The 14,501-nt window shown below is 41.5% G+C and overlaps 1 protein-coding gene across 6 annotated transcripts in view; it reads left to right on the top strand.

The window, feature by feature from the left end:
• The first annotated feature begins 2,605 nt into the window (after window positions 1-2,605).
• Window positions 2,606-14,501, top strand: part of LOC120950505 (tyrosine-protein kinase receptor torso) — a 41,518-nt gene continuing 29,622 nt past the window's right edge. Inside the window, exons 1-3 of one of the 6 annotated variants that reach the window (XM_040368598.2) lie at window positions 2,606-3,027; window positions 4,252-4,282; window positions 4,859-5,109. The gene's annotated coding sequence lies outside the window, so the exon portion shown is untranslated. The other 5 variants (XM_040368592.2, XM_040368596.2, XM_040368593.2 and 2 more) reach the window with 5 other exon arrangements.

Here is a 14,501-nt window from a genome sequence, read left to right on the forward strand (position 1 = left end):
AACTTGTTGTATGCTGCATCTTCCATACAAGCTTGCATCCTGTTTGCTCACCATGGGTCAAGTGTTGCACTGTCAATGGACCAACAATAATTTATTCTAAATTAATCGTTTGAAATTTAACTTTACGTAATTAAACAATTCTATGGTTAGAGAAAGTATAAAAAATATTGCTAGAAGAGTTAAAAAAAATCTAAGTTAGGAGATTGATGTAAATTAAATTTCATAATATGCTAGTAACTGATATCAAAATGAACTATATTTCGGAATTTCGGAGACTTTTTTGAAACATTACAGATTGCTCATATTACAGGGTTTACCTAGCCAATCCGGCATCGTCAAAGCGTTATCGGTCGCCATAAATACTTTTTCGGGCGACGTAAACCCACAATTGGGCACTGTCATTTCTATTCGGGCCTTGTGAAGTATGAATCGGGCATAGTACAGAATGAAACCGTCCTACTCTTGAAGGTGTCAAATCGGTAGCTTCGGTGTGTTTGATCCATCAAGTTGTTTAAAAATACGTATTTTGCATGTTGTTTAACTTATTTTGTATTATTTTAAAATGTTTACCTAATTAAATCATCAAACATATTAAATATTTAAAAAAACCAAATTGCATTGTACGGGTTTGAATTGAAAATTTTAGAAAAGGAATTTTAATATTTTTTATGTGATTAAACTTAAAAATAGTTAATTTTCTTACATATAAGTTCAACTAGTAGCAAAAAAGTATTGTTTTACAGCTAGAAGGCAACAAAATATAAAGTAGGCCCAATTCATTCTGTACTATGCCCGATTCATACTTCACAAGGCCCGAATAGAAATGACAGTGCCCAATTTAGGGTTGACGTCGCCCGAAAAAGTATTTACGGCGACCGATAACGCTTTGACGACGCCCGATTGGCTAGGTAAACCCTGTAATGCGAAATCATACTGGTAAATAAAATAATAAAATAAATAACTAATATGAACTGTGACTGCATATGATACATTTTTCCCTAAAAGGGGGTTTTAGTCTGCACATTAATTATTTCATGTTCAACCGAAATAAAAATCCTTGTTGGATGAATATGGTTTGAATATGGGTTTGGCTAGCAAACGAAACCAAGCTGGACTCTACCAGATGGGTCCATTTCATATCATACATAGAATTCTTTATCAATCTTTTCCTATAAAAGGTGATGGAAATTGAAATAGTTTTCTACTGGTGTAATGATAAAATTATGACGCTTACACCTTCCCCTTCACCTTGGCACGTTCCCCGTGGCTTTTTTTAATAGTTTCCTTTAGTTTTTTTTTACTGTAACATTTGTTTGATAGTTTTCCAGCTCTTCAACGTTTCCCTGGAAAGCTCTGAACAATAAATCACTTTAGCGATTGCAGCCCACAATATTTTAAGAGTGTCTAAACAAGCTTTTTTACTGTGGTATCACATCCTACGCAATGTTGCCGGGCTTATGGGACCTATTTTTATCACCTTACTTGCAGCCTTGCCACCGCCTCTGCCATAAGCTCACCAAGCTCACTGAGCTCAATATTAACTTATAGTGGTCAAAGCCCATAGCAGATAAGTCCGGTATCGTGATGTACTAGTCATCGTTTGGTATGGCATGCCCTTCATGGATTCAAGTCTCGTACAGTGAAGAGTCATTCATAACCAAACCTGTAGGAGGTCAGATCTAGAGCTAGAAAGGTTTTAGTAGTAGAACATCTACGGTTGTAGCACCAATTAATGAGAAAAGGTCAAATTTTACATTTCTCAAGTGTTTAGGAAGAAATACTTGTAACATTGAACTCGACAATGAAAGGCAACATTTTAATACAACCATGATACAATTGCTGTTGTGCGAATTCAGTTCCTCGATTGCACAACTTCCTGCAAAGTATCTTTCATCAAGCGTTCAGCAAATAATGAACCCTCCATCCTTCCTCCTCATTTTTAACAGGATAACTAGGCAAAAGTATGGTATTTATTTCCAGAATGTTTCATTATGCACCATGAATAGCCAATCCCACCGCCTGAATAACACCCATGAATGAAGAGCGACAACCAGCAATGGGAAAACACTTGTGTTGTTGAGCCCGGCTCACAACTGTTGCACACAGTTTGCCTATCGTGGCTAGCAGTCGTGCCTTCGGTAGCGCGCCATAGGTCCGCTACCCACACGGACACGACCTAGCCCACGTGAACCAGCGACCGGGTTGGATAAGTCGGGGAAAAATACTACGCTCATTCATAATACACACACACACACGCAGCATGGTCAACGCACGAATGCCGTTATTGAGAAAGCTGCATTTCCCATTTTCTTCTCAATGCAATGTTCCCTCTCTGCCTGTCACTGACACTCTTGCTCTTTCTGGCTGTCATAAATTGTAAACACGAATGCTCCAAGCCCCTATTTTCACTCTCGGTTTCGCTCGCATCCTTTCGCTAAGGATCGGTACATCTCTAGGCACCATGGAAACGCGATGCACCGAACACGAGCAGCAGCTTGAACTCATTCAAATCCTCCCACTCACCAGCGGGTGAGAGGGAGACTAAAGAAGAATGGAAAACTATTCAATAATTTCCATTTAAAAAAAAAAACTATCACGAAACTGCTGCAGGAACAGGAAAGCCCTCGCCCAACTCAACACTGCCCCCCTGTCCGTCATGCTCTGGAGCACGAAAACACGAACCGATATGGTTGCTTTGATGGGCGCCTGAGCAACCGGTGTGCGGCAAACAGTACTACACAGTACGAGCGAGACTTCGGGGCACGCGGGCCGCCATACATTTATCCATCGAGTATCCCACTATCATCAGTTGATAGTGTGCTGTCGAGAACGCATCAACGGCCTCGCACGCTCGCTCGGATACGTGTGCGCGCGCGTGTACTGTGCGCTTTACTGGCTTGTCTCGCCGTGTGTGTCGCCGTCGCAATATTCAAACCCTTCTTTCTTTTCGGTGGGTAGCGACAAACGGTTACGCCTCGGAACAGAACTCGTCTAGACCTCGTTTTAGAGTGTCCGGTAGCAATAAAGGTACAAAAAGGGCGCCGGAAACACATCAAGCCGGGGTGGCGAGAAGGGTCGTTAAAATCAAAGTGTACGTGTGTGTGTGTGTGTGTGTGTGTGTGTGTGTGTGTGTGTGTGTGTGTGTGTGGTGTGATAGTTAAAATTCACTTTTCGACCTGCGGGGTACACCGGTACGGGTTTGACAAACGGTAAAGCTAAAAAGTCCGAGGTCGTCGTCGTTGTCGGTCGAACGCCTCTGTAAAGACAACGAAACAACGTAACTATCGAATCGTCACTCTGTGTACCCGCCGGGTTGCTTCACATTAGCGTACCAGGAGCCGCATCCAAATCAAGGTACCGAAAGTAAGTGAACTGCCGCCACCGCCGCCATTTGTATTCTCCTTCTGGTGCTGCCGGCTCTGAGCAAATCGCTCAACCAAAGCTCAAAGCTTCTGAAACGTTCGCCCCGATCACACTCCGATCGAGTCTATCTGCGGTGGTGTGAAACATTTCTCCTGGAGCTACATCTTGTTCGGGTGTTTTTGTGTCCCCAGGCGCGCCGAACTGCATATAATTGCGTTGCCCGCCGGTGTTTCCACCGTTTCCTGTCGATCGTCGTGTGTGTGTGTGCATTGCAGTGCGACACCCCGTTGTTCTGGTTGCACCGTCTCAGTGGAATGTTTTACAACTTGTTTACTATAAAAAGAGTGGTGTAATGCGCGCGTAAGGTGTGAAAGGTTAGGCGTGTCGATTACATTTGTGCGGCAGCAGCGTTAACGAAGAAGCAGCTGCAAGCGAAAGCTTCACCGGGTGATCGTGTAAGTGCGTGCGTGCGTGGCCGACCGAGCTATGCCGGAGTGATACCAATATAGTGTCAAACCCATACGAGACCGATCGGGGTTACGGTGCGTACAAGTGCGTACATCTGCTCTGATGATCTCGATACGCATCACGCATCGATCGCTGGTGTTGGTGTGGTTGGGTAAAATCTGTGTAAACGGCGCCATCTCGCCCCTACGTCGATGTGTGCGAGATTGTAAATTGATGCATAAATTGATTGGCCTGCACACGGGCCTGCTATTCCAACCGATGGACCGATCCCCATCCCCTGCGGGCCACGCTGTACTCGATCGATGCACAGCCGAGCCGTGATTCAGTTGTTTTGCCTCCGAGTTTTAAACCGATTTAGAAATAATAGCACCAATCCTTGTTTTTGTGTAATTTTCCACCATTTTCTTTCGCCTTGAACAGGGACCGATGGGAAGGGTGCATTGAAACAGTGGTAATCTTCCAGCTTAGCGTTCTACCGGGGCGCCGAGACCGTGTGTGTGTGTATACATATGTTGTTGTAAAGTGTGTGTGCGTGTGTGTGTGTGTTTGCTGAATGTTTGTCGTCGTCACCCCGTATCACCGCTGAAACCCCGCACAACGGAGCGTCCGCGCACCTAAGCTTTAACGAGAATCAAAACAGAATCGTCCCAAACTCCCTAATGAGCTTAGACGCGGGAGACGGTGGCAGCAGTGGTTGGTAGTGGTAGTTGGCCTGTGCGTAATTAACATTCTTCCCACCGGTGTGCGCAGTTCGGCACATTCCCCTCTCATAGGCCCACTATCGTCGTCGCTAGCAAGCGCCACCAAAATCACCGTTCCCTCCCCTAAGAGAGAGAGAGAGAGTGTTAGTGGCGCGGGACCCGCGCGGGTTAATATAATCAAATCGAAATCGAAAACTCATCGTATGTCACACAAGCCCACCCGCCACCAGTGGTAGTGCGCTGTGGCCGTTGTTTTTTTGTATTTTTTTTTTTGTGTAGTTGTTTTCAATTTCTTCTATTTTGTGTTCGGCCCCCGGCCAGCGTAGTGTGACAGCAAACTCTGCCCGGGCATCAAAATCAAATCGCAAATTGAGTGTAACCTTTACGGAATTGGAATTCTAGATCGTGGACGCGGATGGGTTCTTGTATGTGTGTGTGTATGTGAGTGTGTGCGCTCCCCCGTGTGGATGGTGTAGTGCATCTTGATTGCCTCTGAACAGTGACGAAAAGCTTTTGCGCCAGGGAAGCAGAGCGATATACATACCCTTTTGCTATATCCAACTACCCCCGGTCGAAGGTAAGACTTTTTCACACACCATTGTTAAATGCTGGATTTTTTTGTAGTATTAACATCCCTGTTCCGCTATAAACAGTATCTCGAGGTTTGTGTGTGTGTTTATTCCAATTTCTTTCGTCATCGATATCAAACACAGTTGTCAGATCTTTGCCAGATCTTGCCTTACATATATGTTACAATGGGGTTTTTAATGTCATATGCGTGATGTAGATGGATTTAACGCATACTCTGAAACTATGTCTGGTGTATCTAGCGCGATCTGATCTTCTTTTCATCTTAGTATTATTCTTCTTCTTGACTTATCGACATGCGAGGTTCCGCAGACCTGAACAGAATAACGAGATTTTTTTACTATAACGCAGCCGAAAATAGTCAGTGTTAGGCATCGAAAGGATTGTCTGGTTGGATCTCGATTTTGCCCGTCCTTGTAGGATCCAACGCATTTATCGAATAGACCATCGGGCTACTCCGGTAAGATATATCTGGAGATCTACATATAGCATTGGCTCAAGTAACGTGGTTGAGATCAGGCGCTAGAGACAACATCGAACTGATGATTCCGAACATCGTCAATCCAGAACATAAATGTTGTCCAATATGTTTCGCTATGATGGTGGCGTATGATGATCAATTTAGGATCAGACACTACAATCTGTTTTATTCAATGTTTCAGCTTTAAACAAGTAATGAAAATCCTGGATAATATAGACCCTTGAATATTGAAAACTCGCTGTGGTAAAATAGGAATGAGATTCCGCACATTTATCTCTTGTTTTTAGTAAGATCTTGTTGAGCAGGGTAGACCTTTTAGCGTCAGGATTGTCAGAGAATGCTGGATAAGCAAGGATATTAAACAGAGTTAACAGGATAAACTGGAGAGTTAGCCGATCTCGTGGTCAACTCGTACGACTTAACAACATGCCCGTCAGGGGTTCAAGCCCCGAATGGATCGTGCCGACTGACTGTAGGGCTGACTATCCTGCTATAGTGTGAAATAAATAAGTCACTGAAAGTCAAGCCCACAAGTGGAACAGGCAGGCCTTGACCGACAACGTTTTTTGAGCCAAAGAAGAAGAAACAGGATACGGTAGAAGACGAACGAGATCTCAAACATTCATCTCCGATTCCAGATACACTAACCTGCTACCTTTACCTTCTTCGGAAGTTAGTGTCCTAGAACCAACCATTGGCACTAGTGGAACTGGCCAAATGTATGTCGTAGTCATGTTCTGATAAGTAGTGCGTCGGATTCAATAGTTGGTTCTTGGCGAGTTACGTAAAGGATACTGGAGAATTCCATTGTATTCCATGGATAAGACCCATTTTTCCTTGATGTTGGTCGTCTTGGATGTGTGTGTATGACTCAGACAGTTACTCTGAGAGTTTTCCGATGTCACCACTTGCTCGTTTTTTTTTATTTCATTACAACTATTAGAGTAGAATTATCTTATAGATACTTTCGTCCTTCTCAAACCTGTGATGGGATAAGAGGTGGGTTTCGCTCTGCAATTGCAAGTGCTAAAAAATAGTTTTGTATTCTTATCAATGCCCAAAAATAATATATTCCAAAATATAGTTCATAGTTGCAATCAAATGAGGGTAAATTTGCTAATATTTTATCAACAAAGAATTCTGCTTGCTGCACTTTATTACATTAAGCATGGAATGGACGATAGTACGTTGATTTCAAAAATACAGTTTATCGGGAAGATAAGGCCAGTTACAAAGAACTGATCTGAACTAACTGAGCGTCTAACTGAAAGCAGACATCGTATGACATCACAGACGTTTGCAATAAAATTCCAAAAACAATGGAGTAAAATGTGTTGACCAGATAGAGCTATCCATTAAATTCTCCGTAATAAATGCAAAAAATCCAATAGCGTGAAGTTTAAGCCATATTTCACATCCCACCGTGCTGGGGCTGTATGTAAAACACCTTGTCACAGTATTGTTGGATATCGTGCAAATTTCATTTTAAATACAGAATAGAACGATATGTGTTGCGAGTGGAACATCTCGGCAACGGTTGGCAAGGACCGTGAATGAGCGAATGGGCAAAGCGACGGCAGCTAAGCTTAAGTTTTCCACCACATGGAACTCACGTCCGTTGTTTTCCATTTTTAGCCGTCAGAGATGGTAATGCATTAGTGATGCTGTTGCTCATTCCGCATTACTAGGGTTGCCTTCGGTTACCCGGAACGGTGGCACACACAGACGCCAGCTTGACGTGTGAGCAGCCAAGTCACTAAACGCGATCGCTTGCCGAATGATTGACAAGCGTTTTGCTTTATTAATAAATTAGCTCCTCCCGCTGTCTGTACCTTCAAAAATGCGCTACGCTGCTTTACTAAAGTTCTGTTCATGTTGGTAGAGCAATTAGCCAATATCATTAAAAAAACATAACACTGCCGTTTAGGACTTTTGTTAGACCTGTCACAACCAGCCCACCACACCGGAGAGTCCAGCCAGACCACTCGTGATCAAACGCGAAATTGTTGAAATGCAACAACACAAACCCTTGCTATCTCCGGCTCACAACGCCCACCCAGAAAAGAAACTCGCTTCTGGGGCACGGGGCAAATATAGTTTCCCCTTCATCTTCTGCCACATTGCACAATAAATTATGCTCACACCTTTTCCTCCGTTGGATGCTGCTGGAGCTGAGTTAATGAGCCGCGATTTTGCAATTCCAATCACCCACGGCTCTGTTGTGTTCCGGGAAAATCTAATTGCCATTACAAAACGTGCAGCGATGCGAATTTCCCCACTGGTCGCTTAATTTCAGGCGTGCAGGCAGTGGGAGAAAAGTGCAACATCATTCTATGCGCCCGTGGCGATTGCGGGAGTTAGCAAGAGGTACACCTCCCAAAAAGCACATCCCTTCCCTAAACTGGTGGCCAGAATTTAACATTCACCATTGAACAGTACAGTGCGTCGTGGAGCGATTGCATCAATATTAATGGCTGGTACGCACCACAACTTCTTTTTTTTTCTACGAGGCACTCCTGGAGGTGGGAGCGGAGGTTTGGGTGTTTATCGTTCCAGCATCGGCAAGGCTACCGGATGGCCTCAATGGCAGTGCGCTACTGCTGCTGTTGTTGCTGCAACGAGCTATTACGCCTCACTGACGATTGACCGACGACACAAACAAATCATTTTTTCCTTTCTAACCATTCACCAACGCAGACGAAACACTTCATTATTTGGATCTTCATTCTGATTTGGTTTGTTTGTTCGTTTGTTTTTGTGTGTTTTTTTTTTGCTGCTATCCTGCAAGGTCCTTTTCTGGATCCGTTCGAGCAACAGCAGCAGCAGCACAATTGAAGCGTACCAATTAATGGAAGGAACTGCCAGGGCAAACATTGCCAGCCGTATAGTGTATGCAAAAATGCCCAAGACGTAGTCCCATCGGACAATGTCATATGCATGTTTGGGTCGGAAAAAAATAATGGAATGTGTGTGGTAGAAAGTGAGCAAAGCGCCACTTTTGTTCCGTTTGCCGCTTTGTAACTCTATTGTGCGTATCAATCGAACTGTGACCATGCATCTGATTTGCCTCAGGAGGTAGAATGGGGTAGAGAAGGGTTGTGTGACATAAACCACAATGCTTTGCAGTGGCGATGTATTTGGAGCATAAACGTATGTGTGAAAGTGTTTTGCACAGAATTGCACCCTTTTTTCCTTTTTATTCAAGAGTTTCGAGGACTTTTAAATGATAGACACTTTGTGTTGTCGGAGCAACTTAAATCGAAACATTTGATGCAGTTTTCACAGTACAGTCAACCCGTTCAAGCCAACCCACTGCCTGCAACCTTTAAATGAGCACACGGGCGAAACGAACTACGAAACCTAATCCGGTTTTCATTGTTAGGATTAAGCATGTTTCCTTCATTCATCGTCATGATGGTGATGATGATGATGATGATGATACTGGCAATGCGGTTGAGCTACGTAATAACACGCACTCTGTGCATCCGTTGTTGCATCCACTCCAGCCCAACGAACCGGTGCAAATTGTATCGATGGAGGCGCCCGTTAGTTTGTACCCATTTTCGGTATAATGCGGTACAGATAAAGTGATGTGATGATTGAGCATAATGTTATTAAAATTAATGTTACGAGTTGTGCTGGAAGAGATTGAGTTTCACGTACACCACTCACATGATCACGTGTCTTAAATGGTTCAATGAATCTGTATTTATTTATTTATAGTGTGCAACAAAAGCTGTGGCTCTTTCAAAAGGTTGAGAAAGTACAGAGCTACCTTTCCATTGTTTCACGTGATAAAGCTAGATAAAGAATGGCTATGATTGAGAAAGATTAACCCTATTCCAGGCAACCGTCCACCAGAACTAGCCCTACCGATTTAGATTGCTTATTGCTCCGGTGCTAGGAATCACAATCGCTTATAAAGGTTTATGGTTTATGTATGTAAACCACAATCTTCAATCCTTGAACATATTTCAAGTATTTTTTAAATTTGTTTTCAGAGTAATTTATTTCACTAAGCCTATTCCATGCAACCGGGCCAGCGACTTCCAGGGATCATAGCTTTCGCATACTTAATCCTATTACGACGCAGTAATATGTTGAGTAAAATTTAAATTAACGCTTCGCCCAAGAAACATTTCCTATAGCTTTTACACTTAAACATGTCTAAAGAATGCTTTACTGTGAGTGTACTAAGCCTTATAGTTTTAACATGTATTTTGAAGATGCTTAACAATCTTTAAAGTTGTTAAATTTTAAAACGTCCTGAAGGCGACTATAAGACTGTCTGTTAAAACTATAATAGAAGCCACATAGTTTTTGCATGTCTTTTAAAGATGCATAACAGTCTTTAAGGTTGTTAAACCTTTAAAACGTTCTGAAGGAGATTATAAGACTTATAAGATGTATGGTTTTAACCATCCAGTACAGGTATTCTTAAGCATGAGTGTTTTAAGACTCGTTATTTGAGATTGGGACATCAAGATCAACTGATCTTATTAAATGCTTATTAAGTCTTGAATGAAGGGAACTTGGAACAAACTATACAGGCTGTATCTGAGATACGCTATTAACGCAAATCGTGAAGAAGCGGTTTTTTCCTTTTGCTTTGTGAAGAAGTGGTTGGTTACTATTCAAATTCTAAATAATTTTTGTTTTTTTTTTCATCATGTTGCTATTAACTGATATTGTATCAAATCAATAAAATTTGTACAAAGAACTGTCAAATTCAGAAACCCACGATCGTGTAAATTTGCATATACCAGGATCCGCATATCTCGGACACTACCTGTACGTGGAGAGTCTTAAAACTTGTTAGTCTGCACAATTGCTTACTAAAGCTATGTGCTGTTTTAAAACTATCTTAGCCACACATACAGCACTTAGGTAATCAGGTAATTAAGTCCTCTTGATCTTAAGCCAATAGAATCCATTTTAATGCATAAGATTGTTGATTTGTGTATCCAAAATGTGTCAGCCATGTTGATGTGTAACCAATTCATAATTTACAAGACAAATAGAAAAATGGCAATTTTCCAAACGTTCCAAACGTCCCGTCATGTTTATAATGCCACAGCCTTGAAAAAGCTTTTGTGCAATATATTTTATTTTTAAACTAAAATGTGGCTTATTATTGAGGCGCTTTGTTTTTTTTTTTTTAATTATTATAATGTATTTCAACATTGACATTTTCTTGGCATGGATTTCTGGCCATAAGCGAGCGTTTTCAGAATCAGAAAAAATATTAGGACAACATAATAATTCTCAAATAATTCTCAACTATTATTATGACTTCACAATCATCACTTGCCGTCACAAAAACATATCTATAGCAATAAGCGTCTTAACATCCTAAAGGTCTATAAATGGTTCTAGAAAGGTCTTAGCAGAGTTCTGTAGATGAGCCCTATCAGTCTTAAGAGAGTTTTATTATAGTCTTATTAGGTCATACAAGACATTCAAATGAAAATGGGAGACTATGTGGAATAACCGTAACAACAACGTTAAAACTATGATAAGATTTAAAAAGTTACTTGGGTCTAATTTTCAAAAATGTGAATATGACGCCTCTACTCTTGGTCGTTATGTAAATTGCAATATTTTTAGAACCTTGCATTCATGTTAAAACATGTATTAAAAAGTTATTAGTCTCCATAGTCGATGGCTACACCTAGCTAGCCTAGTTGCACAACAATATGATTGGTTTCGGTTGTCATTGAGAGCGTTAACAAACGTTTTAATAATGCCACAAAAATGCTTTCATAAAACACTATTTATGTAGTGAAGCATCTGCCAAGGTTATTATGAATAATCCACACAATGAGCTATTGCTAACAAATGTATAATTGCAAATAAAATTGCAGATTTTTGGATACGAAGTTCACTTTAACCGAAGTCTCTCTAACATTGGGGTCCTTCACGATTCTAGTTAGTTTTTTGTATGGAATTTGACGATTGGAGGCTGAAATCATGTAAACACTCCATACAAAACCCCACAAAAAACTAGCCTGAAATTTTCAGTCTAGATTATTCTAGCCTCAAAACTAGAATTAGATTCGAGTACCTGCTCAAAAAATGGCAAAACAAGGTGATGTTTACATTTATCCCAAGGTGCGTTAAAGAGATCTGATGATGGAATCCTGAATCAAACTGTATGTAGTCCAGGTGGTCTCATTGCATGTTTTTTATAACCAAATTTGAATATCACTTTTGGCGGGATGGGTGAAAATTTTTGTTCAAACAAGCTTTCTGGAGGCTTGACGAATACACAAAACACTCTGAAAATCTTCATTCAGAAACAGAAGGGATAAAAATCTGCCTTCTAAGCTCATACACCTTGGGATAAGCCCACCTGTATATTATACCCACTTAGATCTTCTACTTCTTTTTTGGCACAACAACCCCAACTGTACCCACTGGTAAAGTGACCTTGGCTTTCAGTGACTTATTGTTACCATAGCAGGATAGTCAGTCCTACGTATGGGGGCACGGTCTATTCGGGACTTGAACCCATAACGGGCATGTTGTTACGTCGTACGAGTTGACGACTGTACCACAAGACCGGCCCAACTTAGATAGCTGCTCGAAAACTGCTATTTTAGTGTATATAAATATGCGGCTAAGGCTTATCGTCTTCTTAATCGCCATCTGTATCGTCGCTACGTCCGGCGTCTTCAAATGCGCTTCACTATTGATCCTGGGTCATTCTTTCGTTTTGCGAACTCTCGGCGAGGCTCTGCTAGCCTTCCATCCACCCTGTTTCTTGATCTGTCCTCTGCTACGTCCAATCCTGATATATGTAACCTGTTTGCCAAACATTTCTCTAGTGTATTTGTCGATCCTAGTACTTTTAAGGTTCCTTTGGACGTAGGCTTGTCTTACACGCCCTCTGATGTGATATCATGTAATTCAGTCATTGTAAATAAAAGCCTAGTAAAATTCGCTTTATCCAAACTTAAAACTTCGTTTTCACCAGGCCCCGATGGCATCCCTGCCTGTGTTTGAAAAAATGTGGCAATACCCTCACTCCTATTCTCACTCGTCTTTTTTCTCGCTCGCTTAGTGTAGGGATTTTTCCTAGTCAATGGAAACTAGCTTGGCTTGTTCCCATTTATAAGAAAGGTGACCGCACACTAGCATCAAACTACAGAGGCATTTCTATTATTTGTGCGTGTTCTAAAATCCTCGAGTCAATTGTCCATTTATCTGTAATGCCTTGTGTAAAAAATTATATTTCTACGGAACAACACGGCTTTATGCCCAATCGCTCACTGTCCACCAACCTAATGTGTTTTTTGTCTTCTCTATATCACTACCTGTCTAGTGGTAAGCAAGTAGACACTATCTATACCGATTTCAAAGCGGCATTTGACAGTATACCTCTATCATTACTTGTTGCTAAGCTTCGAAAACTAGGTTTCGGTAGCTCTATATTGCCGTGGTTCAACTCCTATCTTGAGAATCGTTCATATGTAGTTAAAATCTGTGGCTCTTTCTCTGAATGTTTTCTTAGTTCTTCGGGTGTCCCTCAAGGTAGTGTCCTTAGTCCCTTACTGTTCATTCTCTTCCTCAATGACTGTACTTCGATCCTTCCTCCTAACAGCTTCTTGCTATATGCGGATGACGTTAAAATTTTTCTTCCTGTATCTTCTACAGCTGATTGTCTAGTCCTTCAATCCTGGCTCTGTAAATTTTCTACATGGTGTGCTTCTAACGGTTTAGTCCTGTGTCCTGAAAAATGTTCTGTCTTGTGTTTCTTCCGATCCTCTATAAGTATAACTCATGCTTATAGTGTCTGTAATGCCCCTATTCCCCGTGCGTCCTTGTCTAAGGATCAACAAAAGTCTTGGTTATATTTGTCGCATGTCCACTGAAATTCGTGATCCTTTTTGTCTTAAGTCCCTTTATTGTTGTTGGGTCCGTTCCATACTAGAATATGCCTGTGTCATCTGGTCTCCTGTCCAACTATCTCTGCTCCAAAGGATTGAGAGGATCCAGAGACGTTTTACAAGAATCGTATTTCGTAGGTCGCTGGGTCATCACTCTATTCCGCTTCCTTCGTATGACGATAGATGCACTCTATTAGGCCTTGCCAAGTTGGAGCACCGCCTCTAGGTCACTCAGGCTTCTTTCGTCGCTGGCATATTGCTCAATACGATTGATACTCCTTCACTTCTGTCGCGCTTACATTTGTATGCACCTTGTCGCACCTTACGTTATCGTTTTCGTCTCCAGTTACCTATATGTCGTACACGTTTTGCTCGCAATGAGCCTTTTGTAAGAGCTATGTCGTCTTTTAATAGTACTTCTGATCTGTTCGATTTCAACATATCCTATCCTGTCTACCGATCCCGTCTTCGCTCCTTTTCCGTACCATAAACTCCTTCCAACTCCTTCGTGAATAATTGTATACTATAGTCAGTAAGCACTATTGCTGTAACCCAACGTGGCCGAGCAATTAATAAAATAAAAATAAATAAATAAATAAATACAATGCAAACAGCTGACAGACTGAAATTTCAGCCTACCAACTTAAAACGGAAAGGACCCCATTGTCGTACTTACAAAAAAAAACAAAATGATATAAAAAAGATATTAAAAAATCACAATTTATAAACGATTGTCATCAAATCAAAAACACATAAAAACATGAAAATCTTCTACGTTTAGAAAACGACACTACACTGCACAGTAGTTAACAGTAGAATTGACAGCATTCCGGGCAGAAAATGAAAGCCCCACCGTGCAAAGTATACATGCCAACTAGCAAACAGTAAATATAGCAGCGAAAGGCTCGCGGCTGGTAAGCTATCTGGGACGAACTGCCATTGAACAACAATTTGCCGGGCATCGCATTGAAGAGTGTGAAAGATGAAGACGGGGTCAGAACGTTTCCCATC

This window comes from Anopheles coluzzii, chromosome 2 (assembly GCF_943734685.1).
Source record: "Anopheles coluzzii chromosome 2, AcolN3, whole genome shotgun sequence".
NCBI classification, from domain to species: Eukaryota; Metazoa; Arthropoda; class Insecta; order Diptera; family Culicidae; genus Anopheles; species Anopheles coluzzii.